We start from the raw sequence: 13,230 nt of genomic DNA, 5'->3' as shown, positions 1-13,230 counted from the left end.
GTTAAATCTGCAATAATGCAACACCTAGCCATTAAGAAGAACATTATTTAACACATTTAAACAGCACAGACACATGAAATAGGCAACTTACCGGACTGTGCGTCCTATCAAAGGCTTAGCTGGGACATGTGAGGACGATTCCCTCCCCCTGTAACATAAGAAAATATATTCACGTCACTGACACCAAGTAAATATTCTCCTCATTTTTTAGAGTCAGTAGGAAAGAGCCCTAAGACAGGGGTAATTTGTCTTCTCCTCAAGGGTATTCATGAAAAGGCGCGTGGAAGTGTCAACAGTAAAACTTTGGAGGTGAAATATTGTATGTGAGAGAGAGAGAGACGCCGTTCTGAAAGCTAGAAGCATCAGTTGTTTCTATGATTGGTGCTGATGTGGCCGGCTCAGACCAGTGACACCCACTCTCCCCTGCTGCCGTGGCAACAGAGCGCAAGATGAATGGCAACATCAGTTGTAACAGAAAAAAAAAAAAACATTAGGCCAAAGTCCAAAAATGTATGTATAATAGGTTTCAGTGAGACTTTCTATAGACCAAACTACATGCCCTATCCCAACCCACACTCTTTGCAACCCAATCCAAAGGCCAGTCCCCACCCTTGTAAGGACATTTGGTCTCCACAATGCAGCATAAAAAAGTACAAACGCACACACAGGCATAAAAACATCACAAAGGCCTGTTTCTGACTATAAAATAAAATGAATTTCTTGTGAGAATAAACCTTAGTACCATTAAATTTCTGACAAGAATGAAAGCAAGGCAATGAGGGACACAGTACAGTGTGTTCAGCGGATTGTTTAACAACATACTGATTGTTCTGCTGAAGAAATGACTCGTTAACTCCATAAATCGGGTTTGAAAGTTATGAGTTGTCAAATTACGTTCTCAGGGAGTTGTATATAGCATGAGCCTTGGTAAAGACTTTTATTCTATTGCTCACAGCTTTGTTTTCATTCACAGCAAAGTTCAATACGACATCTAATCTATTAAAAAAAGTTTCAAACAACTAAACTTGCAATCGTAAGAGCTCGAATTAAAATTGAGGACTGTAAAGCCTTTACGTAAACACCTCATTCGATGAGGTGCTTATGTCTGACTGAGCTTGATCCAAATTCAATTTCATTCAGAAGTAAACATTTGAATATGTCTAATATGGTCTCAGTCGGATTAAAAGAAAAGAAAGATACCTTGTGTAATGCGGATGTTTACCAAAGCCCTTTCATAAGATCTCAGTATGGTCGGATATTTGCAACATAAACCCATTCTGAAAACGTAGCCCTATATACGTTTCTGAAGATTGCGAATAATGTAGCCAGAGTTACGTATAGCTGCTTTTTGTCTTTAAAACGAACGCTAAGGGGCAGCATGACGCCGTTGCTTTTGACGGTAACCAGCTGACTGCTTACCTGCATGTGGACGGCTTTTCCACTGTTACCAGTTTGTCTGGTAGCTTTACACGTATGTCGGCGGACTTGACATGTAGAGCGGAGTTGACTGTGATGATGGGGTTCGAGTCTGGTTAAGAATAGTTCCAGAAAGCACGTAAGAAAAAAACAAGTCTAAATAAAATATAGTCAAAAATAAAATAAACAAGTGAATAACGGTGAGAGCAAGGTAAAATCTGAAAACATGGTAAAAATCAGGGGGTTTTTCTTTTTCTGGGTTGCTTTTTAAAACACTGCGATTGAGTTTAGAGAAGTGAGTGGGCGGGTCAATAGCTGCTTTTCAAAATACTATTGGTTGGATTTAGGTAAGAGAGAGGGTGGTGGGATTGGTCAGTTGCTCAGTCAGTCAGTCAACAGCGGCCTCTGGTGGATTTACGTAAGAAAATCAGGCGTGAGTGATACTAACGAGTGATATTTGAGATTTGAAAATGCGTACACAGCGGCCTTTGGCAGATTCACGAAAACAAAAACTGCAAAAAACGTAATCTTAGGATGTATTTTGCTCTCTCCAGAAATCTATATAGGGGTACGTAATCAGAATGAGCCTGGGTTAGATATTTGGTCAAAATTGGGTGAAAAATAGTGACCTTTTTAAAATATTCATCTGTTGCAGGAACAGCTTTCATAAAACAGTCAACTTGACCTTGCTGCATTTTTTAGTTTTACAGAAGAGCTTCCTGTTTCCCCCAAAAAAGTGTACTTCAGGTACAAACATCTATTGCTTTATGAAATTGACAACTGTGCGGGTAACTTTAATATGAAAGCACTTAGTGACGATAGTGACATGAATAATTTAGGTGCAATTTCGGATCAAAATAACAATCCTGATCTCATGTGAGGTGAAACCATCTCCCGCAGAAGAGAAGTGAAGAAATTCATATTTCATGGCACAGCACTCTCGGTATAGAAGAAGGGAGAGTCGATCGCAAATCCTGTGCTTGGTGTATTAGAGCACAGACAAGGCAAAGCTAGTTATGTTTTATTAAATGCTCTCTTCCAGAGCTACCGCACCTATGAGATGCCGGTGCTTAATATTTCAGCTCCAGACATTGGAATTCTGACTGAGGAAGGGAGAGATGTGTGGATCCTGTCTCCGCAAAGTCCAATCGGAATGATTTATGAGTGCTTTGGTCATTGGCATCCCAGTCAGCTGCAGGGAGGGTATCCGCCGCAGTGTCTGCTCTTATAGTTACGGTGACAAATTCTTTGCACAGGCGAAGTGGCGTGTTTTGTCATTCCCTAAAGCCTGTTTTAAGATATATGTGATGCAACAAATTTTGAACATGATTTGCACCAAGTGCAATGCCGGGTTTTACACCATCGACTTTCCAGGATGTTCCTGCTAAATAATATGTTCGCACCTGTGTGAAAGTGAAGGCTTGCGGCCCTCTTCCTAGTTCACACTTTGGTGATGTAATCCTGCAGGGATTGTCTGGGAGAAGTCTGCTACTAAGCCTGAATCAATGCAGGGTATGAGGGTGCTGATAAATCCACTTCCGAAAACTGAAATGACAAATGTCACACCTTGTGGCCTTTTACAGCAAATTGAAAGAGTAAAGAAAGAAAATAAATAAAAATATACTGTAACAGAACAGAAAGAAAAACAAAACTACTGAATTAATAGCCAGTTACAAATTATTTAAATCAGTTAAAAAAATAAACCAGTAAACAAAATATGAAAAAGTACTAAAGTTAAAAAACAAATGCATTAAAACTGACTAAATAAAGAGCTATATATGGCAAAGTGTATTTAATTCCATAATAAAGGTCATGAACTACCTATTTTTTGTTCTATTATGTATTGTTCTCTCAGGTCCACTTATACTGCAATCAATATTTTTACTTAAAAGTGATAATTTTAAAGTAATTGTCTATTTTCTGTGCTGTTTTTGACATTAATCACCAGAAAGCTCTGTTTGAATGAACATGACCAATTGTAGACTCAAAAGTAAATGCCTACTATGTGATTGGCTAACATTTTTGCATATTAAAAGGTCTAATCAGGCCATCAAGCAGAATCGGCCGTCGATATTCTGAGAAGGTGGGGCTTATCCACCATTTACATCAGGGAGATCAAACTCAATTCCTGTTTAGTTCCAACCCTGCTCCAACACACTTACATGTAGGTTTCAAAACAAGCCTGAAGAACTCAATTAGTTTGATCAGGTGTGTTTAATTAAGGTTGGAACTAAAGTGTGCAGAGCTGCGTCCCTCCAGGAATTGAGTTTGACATCCCTGATTTACATAATAGAGAACATTCCAGAATGTGGTTATGTCCAACCGAGGCTCATTCTTAAAACTTAGCACTAAATAAATTTCTGGAGAGCACCAAATACGTCCCAGGAGCAAATTTTTTTTAGCAGTTTTTGTTTTAGCGGAGCCACCAGAGGCCGATGTGCAGGCTTTTTGAGATCTCAAATTTCTCTCATGAGTGCCATTCGCGCTCGCTTTTCTCGCGTAAATCCACAAGACGTCGCTATCGTCTGACTTACTGACTGGATGACTGACTGACTGATCATCTGATCCATCCTTCACCTTCCCTAAACCCAACCAATAGTGTTTTTATAAGCATCGATTGACCCATTACTTGTTTATTTTATTTATTGTCTTCAGTTTTTGTCTTAAACATCTTCTGGAACTTTTCTTCACCGAACTCAAACCCTGTCATCGTGGTCAACTCCTCTCTATGTCTCAAGTCCACCGACGTACACAGTGAGCCAGTGGACAAACTGGTAACTGCAGAAAAGCTGCCCATAGGGAGGTAAGCGGTCAGCTAGTAAGCGCGCAAATGAACGGCAACATACCACCCTGTAGCGCTTATTTTAAAGACGAAATGCAGCCATACATACTTCTGGCTACATAATTCACGATCTTCAGAAATATATATATATATATATATATATATATATATATATATATATATATATATAGGGATACATTTTCACAATGAGCCTGTGTTGGTTTTGTCTGACTGCTTTCAATTTAAGTTGATTTTAGAGAAACCACAAAGTGTTGAGTTCTAGAACCTATAGGATGTTTAATAGCACTATAAGCACTTATGTCAATGAGCAGGTTAATTTGGGCTTCTCAGTTCATGACCCCTTTAAAATGTACAAACAATACATTTTAAAATATTATTACATCTAGCTGAATGCATAGTTGGACAATATGGCAAATTTTTTTGACCGATTCAAGATAACTATTTATTTGTTTATCAATCATTGTTAATTTTCCATTCTCTATATCAGGGGTCCCCAAACTGTTCAGCCCATGACCCCTAAAATAATAATGCCAGTGACTCGCAACTCACAAATTCCTCTGAGGTGGTTATAAATATACAAACAATGCACACAACAACAGGCCTACATAAACACATGCATATTGACAACACAAAAAAGTGCAACAACAACCATATCGTTTTTATAGTCATTTATTAATTTGTTTCATTTAATATTAATCTTAACTAAAGAGAAAGAATGATTTCAGCACAAGTCTATTCTTGGTTTAATTTTGGAGACTGCCAATTAGAGATCATTTTCGATATTCAGTTGTATTTATTTTTAATGTATTTGACTGCCATAAAGGTGTCAGAAAGTTTAACCTGGTGCTATAAAATCAATTTGCTGCAGCTGATGCTTTTGGTGTGCTGTTAATCTAACGTAAACACACCAATCCAATGAAAAAAAAAAAAAGATAATTTTGCATGTTGCTGTTTTTTATATTAAAAAAACTACTATGTTATCTTCTGTGGGTTTTGGTTAAAACATTTTAATTCTAATAGTTAAATCAAATTTATTTTAATTTGTTAAATCACCAAGCGACCCCCTGTCATTGTCCCACGACGCCCACTTTGGGAACCACTGCTCTATATTGAAAAATATATATATAAAGGAGTTAAACAAAGTTAAGTAACAAATTTCTCAATATTTACTAGTGGCTTATTACCTGACTATTATTGAGATATTGGCTGTTATGAACTACATACTCTGCACAATCGTACCCAAATACTTAAACCCAACTACTACCATAATAACTATGAAAAAAGCAGCAAATTATGACTTTAATGAGGCAAAAGTCATAGTTAATGGTTAAATAAATAGTGAGAGTTTTACATTACACAGGATGTGATCATTAGTGTAAATGTAAAACAAATTCTCCTTTAACTTACATTACCAAAAAGATGCATGAAATACGTAGCCAAATATTATACAAACTGGTCTTCAACATCCTATATTCACAATTAATCTAAAAAGAAAAAAATAAATTTTCCCTTAGTCCCTTTATTAATCCGGGGTCACCACAGCGGAATAAACCGCCAACTTATCTAGCACGTTTTACACAGCGGATGCCCTTCTAGCCGCAACCCATCTCTGGGAAACATCCACACACACTCATTCACACACACACTTATACACTACAGACAATTTTGCCCACCCAATTTACCTGTACCACATGTCTTTGGACTGTGGGAGAAACCTGAGCACCCAGAGGAAACCCTTGTGAACACAGGGAGAACATGCAAACTCCACACAGAAACGCCAACCGAGCAGAGGCTTGAACCAGCAACCCAGCGACCTTCTTGCTGTGAGGCGACAGCACTACCTACTGCGCCACTGCGTCGCCCAAAAATGTTAAGTATTACAGAAAATTACAGGTCAACTTTTTCACCAGTTGACAGTCAGCGCTAACATTTGTCATCGTTTTCACAAGACTTCCATGGCCCTCGGGATATTTTGTTTTTATGAATATCTGACATATCAAAAGAAAAACCGAATAATCTTTGCAAAACCAAGCATTTGTCATGAAACCCATTACAAACACTGACTCATGAGCAGAGTGTTTACTCGAAGTCAGCAGAGTTGGAGATTAAAGGTGAAATACAAGGCGACGTGTCAGTGGGCATGTGATGGGCGCCGCTGTAATATGTTTCTATTCATGCTGGGCAGCAGCTGCAGACTTGCACTGTCTCTACAAGCACATGGGGATGATGGGGCGGTGGCAAACCGCAAACCCTCCTGCAGTGGATTCGCACTGTAAATGTGTGTGGATCAGTGCCAGGTATAAGCGCATACACACACACACTGAGATCTCGCCGGAGGAGGTAGAGGCACAGATGGGCATTTCTGGATGGCTGCGTCTCCTGAAGGGGTCAAAAGCAGTGGGAGGTGTTGGCAGGCCTGTAATGCTGCTATACCAGCACCTCACAAAACACACACATTCACAAACATATGCTGTCACTGAAAAGAGTATGTGAAAATGACAAGCGATCTGGAGTCTTTGACAGCTAGTCGAGGACATAAACTGCGATTTTTGCTGTCTCTGAAAACATCTGCTTGTCATTTCACATGATGTGACCCCAAAATGACCCTTTGACAGACTGCAACATCGACAGTCTTGTCACAATACTTTTCTGAGTGATACATAAGATGCATTGGAGCTTATGTAATAATTACTTTCCTTTTTTGTGTATTTAAAATACTTTCTTGTCATCAGATCATAATTACAACAGTTAAACTCTGACTTAAACCATCTGACCTTGGCAACATCATGTGGAGACATGCTAAATTGCTGTATAGCTAAGCAGATATTTCATGTCTAAACTACATTACACATTGTAGGTCAATGTCTTAGGGTGCTTTCACACCAGAGAATCGATTCATTTGTTCTGAAACAGGGATCACAATTGTTACATTGTTGCTCTGTTCTTGGTGCATTTCGCTTTCACATGGCAAAGTTTCTAAACGGACCAAAAGAGCTAAAACATGTCAGGTGTGAGTAAACTCTCCTCACATTGGTCAGAGTTTCACAGTTTATTTTGCAGAGACCCACTCAGCTGTCGGGTGGTGGTGGTTTGGTGGTGCGACGAGTCTGAGGAGCAAGGAGGGATGGGGTGGGGTGAGGTGAGAAGGGTGCGCCATGTATTTGAGGACTGGGAGGAAGACGCGTGATTTTCATGAGATTATCACTCATTTGCAGGCGTCCGGGAGTCTCTGTGCATTTGCAGGAGACTCCCGAAACTTACGAGAGAAGTTAGACGTATGCTTATTACATATCCATAAAACACTGTGATTTAACCGGGCTCAGATCTCATTGCATTCTCACTACAATCGATCCGCTCTAGAGTTCGCTTCAATCGAGCTGAGACCACCTCATTCAAGTAATCTTGGAGTAATTGTTTTGGCGTGAATCCGAGCGCGAATGCTGGATTCACATATGCCAAATGATCCACGCTATAAATATATATAAATATATATATATATTTTTTTTTTTTTTTTAAACTAAGATAGCGTTGTTGGCCTGTCACTATAATCAATATATGGACTTATCGCACAATACATGGACATGTCCTCAATCATTTTTGGTAATGCAATATATATAGCCCATACTTAATTGATTGATTGAAAATTTCTACCTCTATTGAAGGTGTCAGTGTCAGTATGATTCATTTACCCGCTACATTCATTCTTCCATGGTGGGGCGCCACACCAAAATATATTCCACCCACGGCTACATAACAGCTTTTTATTCAAAACCTTCAGTGGTTGCTTGTTTTTTTATTTTTAATAGCGGTTTATAATCACATCAATACGTATCAAAATGTAAGTGAATTATAACAGAGCAAACTTTTCTGTAATTGTAGTAGGGCTGTGCGCTATTTGTTTAACCCCTTAAGGTTACATGCTGACTAACTGACTTACTGACTGGGCTGCACGATGCATGATGCCAGAAAACATGACATAGCTTTCAGTTAAGATAAACACAGTTTGCATAATTATACTTTATTTACAGATAAAGGTCTAAGACTCTGCATACAATGACATTATATTGCTGGAGTTTATAGTCGTTTACCTTTACTTCAGGACACATAAATGCTGTTCTACAGGTTTACTGGAGACATTCATTAATACTCCTAGCAAATCTAATAAATGTTGAAGACATACTTGTTACATAATTGCACTAAATCGCACTTCGGCAGTGTTTATTTGAGAGCGCACAAGAAAATATGCGCTTGAGCTGCGTATATTTGAGGGCGTGCAAGAAGTTTTGTGCATGAACAGAGAAAATCTGCGCTCAAGCAAAGGGATTTGCATGCTTATATTACATGTGATCTCGACTAGTAATACTGCGTCCACGACATTTAGAAGATCTGTGTAAACTATAGTATTTACGATAAATTACTACAGTATATTTACATGTGGGTGCTTGATGACTGAAATAGATCTGTTGCTTTTTTGTAGTTCTTTTTACTTTGGACATTTTTGATACCTTTTATTATTATTTATTTGTTTAGAATATATATTTTTCACAATTTGATTTCAATGACTAAATAATAAATTGTTAAAATGACTACACAGTAAAAAAAATTGTAATTTAACGTTTTTTTTCTGGCAGCTGGGGTGCTGAAAAAAAAAGGTAAAATAACACGTTAAATTACATAAACTTACTGTAAAATAATGGACTTTAAATTATAGAAATTTCCTTAAATTGAAATTTCTGGTAAATTTTAGCAATTTCACATCTGTTAATTTACGTTTTTATGTTTTTGCGTAAAATTACGGATTTTTTCAATAGTGTATAATTTAATGTAATATTCTTAAGAATAAAATATTATTTGTTCTTTAGAAGAGTGTACTTGCATTATGATGCTATTAATGTCAAAATAGTCTCAAAATGACAATAATATTGTTTATCTCAATAAATTTTGGTGCTATAAATCGTACCACAAAAAAAAAAGATATCGTAACAGGCCTACACCCTTGTGAAAATTTTTTAAAAACCAGTAAACACAGACCTTTATAGTAATTGTCAACAATTACCGCTTTACAACATTCTTCAAAATATATTCCATATATATTAGGGATGTAACGGTATTGTAAATACCGTCATACCGCAATATTAATTTTTTTCGATATTACCGTAGTCGCATGACTCGGTAAAACTATAGGTCTTCTGAGAAAATTTGCTCAGGTGAATGAAGCGAACGGGAGGTACCGGAAACTCAGCCCAGGCTTGGCCATAATCCCTTGCGGTCTGTTGTCGCTACAGATCCAGTAATGCGGAAATGGAGTGTGCTGCTAGAAGCGGGGATGAAAAAGAGCTGGGTGTTTTCGCCGCGCGCGTACTGAATGGTGGTGTTGTCGCGCGAGTTCTTATCAGCTGTGTTGTCGCGCGCGTACTGAATAGTGGTGTTGTCGCGCGAGTTCTTATCAGCTGTGTTGTCGCGCGCGTACTGAATAGCGGTGTTGTCGCGCGAGTTCTTATCAGCTGTGTTGTCGCGCGCGTACTGTAAAGCGGGGACGGAGGGTATGTCGCGTCGCGGGGGCACTTTTGATCATTTTGGAAGGGAACTTTCTATCCAAGACTAAAAAGGGCATGTGCACTGCACAGGTAAGCCCTGTGTGTGCACGTGCCTGCAAGTTGGGGAATAGGACTAATAATCAGTCATGGGGACTGCAGAAACACAGCACACTGTTCAGATTGATGCAGACATGAGATCTCTATCTCACTCATGGTTTGTCCTCTCAAGTGGGGGAAAGACAATGCACAACGTTACCCACTGCTGTCAACCTGGGCCAAGTCATATCTCTCTGTCCCAGAAACCTCAGTCCCAAATGAGAGGGGTTTTTTCTGTTGCAGGGGACATTGTAAATACCCAGAGATACCAGCTTTTACCAGATGATATTTATATGAAAATTTTCCTTTAAACCCATCTCTATCTAAGTGAGTGAGTGATTAAATGTTGAATGTGATGAGTTTTCAACACTACTAAATTGAAACTTAATTTTTTTACATGGTTTAATATTTTTTTTGTTATTAAAATTGAAGTTCCTGTTTCAAAGCTTACAGATAGATGGCTAATTTGTATGTCATTGACACTTTTGGCACTTTTTTGGAGTATTTTCATAAGTTTTGTTTTTTCCTGTAAATGATTCAATAAATACCGTACCGTGACATTCATACCGAGGTATTACCGTACCGTGAAATTCTGATACCGTTACATCCCTAATATATATATATATATATATATATATATATATATATATATATATATATATATATATATATATATACATACATACATATATATATATATATATATATATATATATATATATATATATATATATATATATATATATATATATATATATATATATATATATAAAAGTTGTAGAACCACTTAAGGGTGAGTAATTTGTGTAAACATTTTTACTTGTGGGTGAACTCTCTTTTGAATGCATCTACATAACGATGTTCATGTATCATTTGTTTGGTGGTTTATGTATTGATTCGTCAGATTATACAGATTAATTTTGGCATGATGTAGCTGCAGAAACACATAATTGAGAGTCAGTGAACAACTCAGAGTAAAACATCTGGGTTGTCATTGAATAATATGCATGTGAGTCCTGTAATTATGACATGGCATAAATGCAGCAAAAATATTCTGGCCGTTTCATAACATCAGTATGTGTCACATTCCCACTGGGCCTGTCACACTTATTGAGTTTTGATTGATGATCAGTTATAAAAAATATGGATTATAATGATTATTAATGATTAACCTGTGAACAATTATGATAAAAATGTCCGTTTTTTTCATGTCTTTGTAAGCTTAACAAGCAATAAGTTTTAATTTAAGCTTAAACTAAACTGAACAAGACAGATGCTCTTTACTACATTAAAAACAGAACAAGTGACACTTACAAAAAATAATATAAAAACAAAGGAATTAGTTTTTAATGTAAATAAAATGCATCATCTGCGTCCTGATTGGCTGTAGACTATTGTCAATTAATCTCCTATGTACCGTGTCACCTGTACAGTACAAGTTTACATAAATCTTTAATCGCTAGCAGTGTGACACTGAAGTGCCAAGCAAAAGAAAGATACTAACCATCGCACAAAAAGTTGGACTTCTGGACATGCTAAAGGAAAGTAGAGGTTAAGCGAGTGTTTAAACACCAGAGAAAAGTGTGAAAATGTTCATGCCTCTCTGAGAAAAGTGTATACTATGAAAACTGTCATGAGGGGTTTTACAGCCTATAAAATATCTATAATAATTGTAAAAAATAAAGGTGACTACTTCGCAGATTTCACCTATTGCGGGCTATTTTTAGAACATAACTACCGAGATTAACAGCACTGTATTCAAGGCCCCATAAAGGGTTTTAAAAGGGGCATTTTATATTTGATGTTTGACATAATCTCAACTGAGAAATGAAGAGAGGATGGGACAGAGTAGCTCTGCCCCTTTTAATAAAACAGCCAATAGCGGTTCATTTTGATCACAGCTCAGACAGCAAGAGTGGCTGAAGCACATCAAATAAAAAGCTAATGAAAAGCGTCTTGAAGGGGACGGGACATGTTAGAGACTAGAGAGCATTTGATTTTGATTTGACAAGAAACTAAAGCAGGGGTCACAAATCTCGGTCCTGGAGGGCCGGTGTCCTTTCAGGGTTTAGCTCCAACTTGCCTCAACACACTTGCTTGGGTGTTTCAGGTATACCTAGATAAGACCTTGATTAGCTTGATCAGGTGCGTTTGATAAGGGTTGGAGCTAAAACCTGCAGGACTCCGGCCCTCCAGGAACAAGTTTGGTGACCCCTGAACTAAAGTATGAGGTGACATAAAAAATATTTAATTAACTGCAAGTTTTAAATGTTTATATAAGTTTTGTATTTTTAAACGCAAATTTTGTCACTAGCTAATAAATATCCTTAAACTAGACTTAAACTAGAAAATTTCCTATTTTACAACCCAGGCTCATGGGGAATATGTGCCCAGGACTACATTTTTGAAAACCCCTTGAACCCCCTGGACTATGTTTTTGTGCCGCTTTGTTTTTACAAATCAACTACAGTGTGCCATGTACATTTTAGATGATCTTAAAAACGTTACAGGGACACATTTTCTCATAAATCCACCAGAGGCCACTGTACACATTCATTAGGGCTTAGTCCCTTTATAAATTAGGGGTCTCCACAAAGAAATACCAACTGACCCACCCGAGGCTCGAACCAGTGGCCTTCTTGCTGTGAGGCGATCCTGCTGCCTACTGCACCACCGTGACACCTTTTGATGTACACATTTCTGCGTATATTAACATCCTTCTCATCTGCATCCTTAGAAGAAGATGGTTGGCTTCTCTATAATATGCAGCTTGATATTGACTGACTCACACACCCCTTCCCTAAACCCAAGCAAGCAAGAGGAGTTAAGCCATCGCAGCCGCATGCTTCTACCGCAACCTCAAACTGTTTTTTTGGGTTTGGTTTTTTCTGGTTTCTGGAACTGTCCTTAATCTGACTCAAACCCCAGTCTTCTCCACTCCACTTTAAATCTCAAGTCTATCACTGTTCACAGTGAACTACTGAGCAAACCAGTCAACTTAGAATGTCTATATGGAGGTAAGCATTCAGCTATACCGTCTGTAGCTTTCATTTTACACATAAAATGTAGCCCAATGTACTCACGAGCACATATTTCTACATTCTCTAAAATGTACACTAGGGCACATTTTCCCAATGAGACTATTAGCTATGGGCCAGTATAATTTTCTGACGGTATGATAACCTTGGATAAAAATACCACTGTTTCACAGTAATGCGATAACTAGGAAAACAAGTACTTTTTAAAGGTCTGGGTAAAACAAAAAAATATCCACTTTGAACACAATTTATTTTATTTTAAGAAACTGTATTTTAGAACAGTAAACATGTCAGGCTAAATAGTTAAAATAAGTAATCGACTTCTGCTCTCTTCATTAGT

At 37.7% G+C, this 13,230-nt stretch overlaps 2 protein-coding genes across 3 annotated transcripts in view; one reads left to right on the top strand and one right to left on the bottom strand.

The window, feature by feature from the left end:
- LOC137488123 (uncharacterized) overlaps nucleotides 1-13,230 on the top strand; it is a 590,350-nt gene that overhangs the window by 149,774 nt on the left and 427,346 nt on the right. The gene's annotated exons all lie outside the window — the stretch shown is intronic.
- fut8a (fucosyltransferase 8a (alpha (1,6) fucosyltransferase)) overlaps nucleotides 1-13,230 on the bottom strand; it is a 187,294-nt gene that overhangs the window by 138,250 nt on the left and 35,814 nt on the right. Inside the window, exon 2 of one of the 2 annotated variants that reach the window (XM_073927596.1) lies at nucleotides 74-148. The gene's annotated coding sequence lies outside the window, so the exon portion shown is untranslated. 2 annotated transcript variants of the gene reach the window in all.

This window comes from Danio rerio, chromosome 17, assembly GCF_049306965.1.
Source record: "Danio rerio strain Tuebingen ecotype United States chromosome 17, GRCz12tu, whole genome shotgun sequence".
Classification (NCBI taxonomy): Eukaryota; Metazoa; Chordata; class Actinopteri; order Cypriniformes; family Danionidae; genus Danio; species Danio rerio.
This window is presented reverse-complemented; position numbering and strand designations above follow the sequence as displayed.